At 65.4% G+C, this 4,100-nt stretch overlaps 1 protein-coding gene across 1 annotated transcript in view; it reads left to right on the forward strand.

The window, feature by feature from the left end:
- Nucleotides 1-1,681: 1,681 nt before the first annotated feature.
- Nucleotides 1,682-4,100, forward strand: part of PKP1 (plakophilin 1) — a 47,444-nt gene continuing 45,025 nt past the window's right edge. Inside the window, exon 1 of the mRNA XM_039883566.1 lies at nt 1,682-1,834. The gene's annotated coding sequence lies outside the window, so the exon portion shown is untranslated. The remainder of the gene's footprint in view (nt 1,835-4,100) is intronic.

Raw genomic sequence — 4,100 nt, forward strand, 5'->3', positions numbered from 1 at the left:
TGGCTGGACACTGGGAGGAGGCGGGCCTGGGCCCTGGGAGGAGGCAGAGGCTGGGCCCGCAGAGCAGACTCTGCTCTCTTTTATCCTGGGTCCAAAGCTGGGGTCTCTCTGGGGGTCAAGGAGAGGTGCCAGAGCACAGCCAGAGTGAGCCACCCCAGGGCCTGAGCGGCAGAGTGTCCCGTCAAGGACAGGGCGCAGTCAAGGCCACGGAGTGAATGGGGCTGCTGGTAGAGGAAGGTGAGGCCAAGCCCAGCCAGGGGCTCAGACCCGGAGCTAGCGCCGACGGCCAGGCGAGTCTTGTCTCTGGACGGTAGAGGATGGCCCTTGCCCACCGGCCAGGGAGCTGGCAGGCCGGAGGGAGGCGCCTCAGGGCGTGGCCCCGGCTGCTGACAGCTCCGATGCATCCCAGGACATAGCGTCCTGGGTGAGGTGCCTAGGACATGGGGTGCAGGCTGAGCCCGGGCTCTGGGAGGTGGGGCCCCAAGGGCAGGGGGCAGGTGCTTCTCTAGCACTCGGCCGCATCGAGGCTGCTGGGGCGGCCTGGCAGGAAGCTGCCCGCACATAGCACAGTGCTGGTGCCTGCCCGGGCTGCTGCCTGCAAAGCCCCAGACCTCGCGGCCCACCCCGACAACGCTCTGTGGGATCCTGCTCCCTGGGGGGGTCCCCACCCCCGCCTCGACCTTCCGTCCCCTTCGCCTTTTCTTACCCCACCCGCAAATAGCTGCCACACTCAGGAGTCTGTTCCCAGGCTGGGGGGCTTGAGGGCTCACGCTTGGCTCACTCCGGGAGGGCACCGTGTCCCTGCTCGGGGGCCGCCTGGGACCATGGCCGAGGACCACTTCTCAGTCTCCCAGGGCAGTGGACTGGGGCAGACTCCCACTGGCATGGGGCGCCCACTCCATTCCGCTGCCCTGTCCCCTCTCTGCTGGCACCCTCAGCCAGGACAGTGCAGCCCCGTCCAGCACTGGGGTGAACTGGCTGCTGGGCACTAGGGGGCAGCGGGCTCTGGCCCGCGGTGCGTGGGCCCCGTGTCCCGCTCTGCCCGGCAGGGGCGGGGAAGGCCAGTTCTGCTGAGCTGACTGGCTGCAGTCTCCCTCCCAGAAGTTTGTTGTTTTTTTGATGACTAGGGAGTTAGTCCCGTTGGCTCATCTGGCATCACCATCGCCAGCACCGCCAAGCTCCCCTGGGGCCCTCTCTTCCTCCTCTAGGGGGAGGATGCTAGCCACTGCCCCCTCCCCAAGCAGGGGGAGCTGGGTTTGTCACAGCCCCAGCTGGTGGCAGTGACCTGCAGTCGGGAGGGACCTAGGAAGTGGGGAGGGAGGACGATCGTCTGCTGTGGGCTTTGCTGTTTCCCGGGGGCCGCAGCTGGGGGCCCACCCCTCCCCCAGGCCTGGCCTCACCCAGGGCACTGCCAGCCGGGAGCCCCCCTGGACGGGCTGCCTTCCCCAGCAGGAGGCCAGGCCCTGGCCATGGGCTCTGGATGCCCAGGAGAAGCATGCCCAGCTCACGGGGAGCCTACCGGGGCTTCCCCACCCCCAGGCCTAGGGCGGCTCCCGGGGTGGGGGCCGGGGGGCAGCGCTGGCAGCAGCACCCGCCCAGCCCCCGCTGCGCCCGAGGAGCTGTCAGCGCTTGCATCGGCTTCCCAAGCAAGGAGACACGCCCCAGCCTGCCACCCCAGCTGCAGGCAGCTCACGCCCTGCTGTCCAGGGCAGCCCAGAGCCTGGGGGCCACTCCAGAGACCCCCCACGAGTACCCCCTGACCACCCCAATGTCCCCGCTGGGCAGGGGACCTCTGGAGGAGAGACCGGCCAGTGAAGCGCAGGGCAGTGAAGCTGTAAGTGGACAAACCCGCTGATTTTCCCAGCCTCTCAGCCAGGCCCCGAGGGTGGGGCCGAGGACCAGAAAGGGAGCCAGGGAGGGCGGCCGGGTGAGTGAGCCTGGACCGGCCGGGGCAGGGCGGGGAGCGAGGCCCGCGCAGGGCAGATCCTGGTGGCCTGTCACAGGCAGGGGGCCATGTCTGGCCTGGGCTCCCGGGTAGGGATCTTCCCGTCCCTGTCAGGCCCTCCCACAAGGGGCGTCGCCCGGCTCCAGGACACCCAGTCTTCCCTGCTCAGCTCACGACCTCCCACCTTCTGAGTCTTTCTCCCCCGTGGTATTTGCAGCCCCTGAGGCGTGTCACAGTGACAGGCAGAGGCCTCTCGTGCACCTTCTGGTGAGTTTTGGTAAATGTGCACACACCGAGGTTCAGCACCCCCCGCCACCCGTCCCTCCCTGCAGACCGTGGCTGAGGAAGCGCCCGTGGTCGTGACCACCCGCCGGCCCTGGCACCAGGGGCCAGTTTTCCGCAGAAAGCCTTTCCCGGGCTGGCTTGCCTTCCTTGCACCCTGCCTGGGAGAGGGGGCCTCTGGGGCCCAGGTGTGGGCCCCCTGGGCTTGGGACAGCCCACCGAGCTCCTAGGGCCCAGGCTTTGTCCTGTCGCCCCGTCCCCGAGCTCCGCCCACAGCTCCCAGTTCCCCTCGTCCCTGGCACCGTGTCCACCTGGCCTGCGGGGTCCAGGGCGGGGGAGCTGGGGGCCGATGCCTGTCCGTTCCAGCGTGGTGACGGCTGAGGCCCGAGTCTGGACGCTGCTCGGCAGTGGGGCTCTGACTCCCGTGTGCCGGCAGCCCCCACTCTGGGCTCGTCCTTGCCAGGCCCGTGAATCCTCACAACAGGTGTGTGGGGTAGGTGATGCTGTCCCCACATTACGTCTGCGGAAACCGAGGCCTGAGAGGTGGACTCAGTGGGGGTCTCACGGCTGGTGAGCGGCAGAGCCATGGCTTGGATGAAATCTGGCGGCTGCACGGGTCGTACCCTCCTGCGAGCCAGGAGGGGTCCCAGGGTCCCGGAGGAGGCTGGGGTGCCGGAACGCCCGCCATGGGGGGGTTAGGGACGAGCGATGGAGACAGGCTGCCCAAGGTGAGTCACGGGGCTGGACTAGGAGGCCAGGACCCCTGGGCGGTGACGGTTCTGCTCTCCGTACGCTGACCAGCTTGGCTGGCAAAGCCCAACCTGAACGAGGCTGCTGGCTCCTGTCGTGGGTCCCCAGGCCCGGGCCCTGGGGAGGGTGAGGAGACTAAAGCCACTTCATTGCCACTCGCTATGTAATTAATGACTTAATGACCGTGGGAGGCCAAAGGGCACTGTGTGGCCTCTGAGAACATGACCCCGGGAGAGTGAGTCTCAGCCGCGTGCAGCTTCAGTCTTCTGTGCCCTCCTCTCTTGGGCCTGGGGACCTCCACGGAGGACCTGCAGCCTAAAGCAGGCACTGCCCACTGCCACTGGGGCTGGTCCCTGGGCTTGAGACTGTGCAGTGGCACCGGTCATGGTCCCCTCCCCTGTCCAGCCTCCTTGCCACTGCGCTCCATCTCCGGGGTCAGCCACTGCTGTGTTCACAAAGCCCTTCCTCACTCCCCCGGGACACGCTCCCTCGGGGCTCTGCTCAGCTCCCGCCCTGGGAGGCCCAGGCCCGGCGCCCTGGGTGGCTTCCCGTCTGCCCCGGGCCTCGTGCTCTGCCCGCTGACCCCTCCCTTTGCTTTCCGCTCCGGCCTCAGCTTTCTCCTCCGTAAAATGGACATTTTACCTACTTCACGGACCTCAGAAGGCTGAGTAAGAGAATCCATGGAACACTGGATCCTCTCCAAGCCTGTCCTCAGAGCGACACTGAGCCGGGACACCTGCCCCTCTGTCCTGGGGTTCACTGCGGGCCATACTCACTTGAACTGCTCTTGTTTTTATGTCATGGTTTTGAGATTTTTGTCCAAATGGTACATGCTTATTGTAAAAATTCAAACAGCACGGAAACCTACAGATAGAAAGTGATACATCAGCCCCAGAATTCCGCGCCCTCCCCGCCAGGAATAACCCACATCAATGTTCGAGGAACATCAGTCCCGATGTATCTCTAAGCATAAACACAGAGAGGACAGAAGGCAGACGAAAGGCAAACAGAAACAGCTGTGTACGAATGGGGTCAGATGTTACAAGCTTTTAAAATATGTAAGTGTTAAGTTTGTGTATTTATAACAGAAAGAAAGAAGGAGAGAGAGAGAGAGAGAGAAAGA

The sequence above is a fragment of the Pteropus medius genome, unplaced genomic scaffold, assembly GCF_902729225.1.
Source record: "Pteropus medius unplaced genomic scaffold, Ma_sr-lr_union100, whole genome shotgun sequence".
In the NCBI taxonomy this organism is placed as follows: domain Eukaryota; kingdom Metazoa; phylum Chordata; class Mammalia; order Chiroptera; family Pteropodidae; genus Pteropus; species Pteropus medius.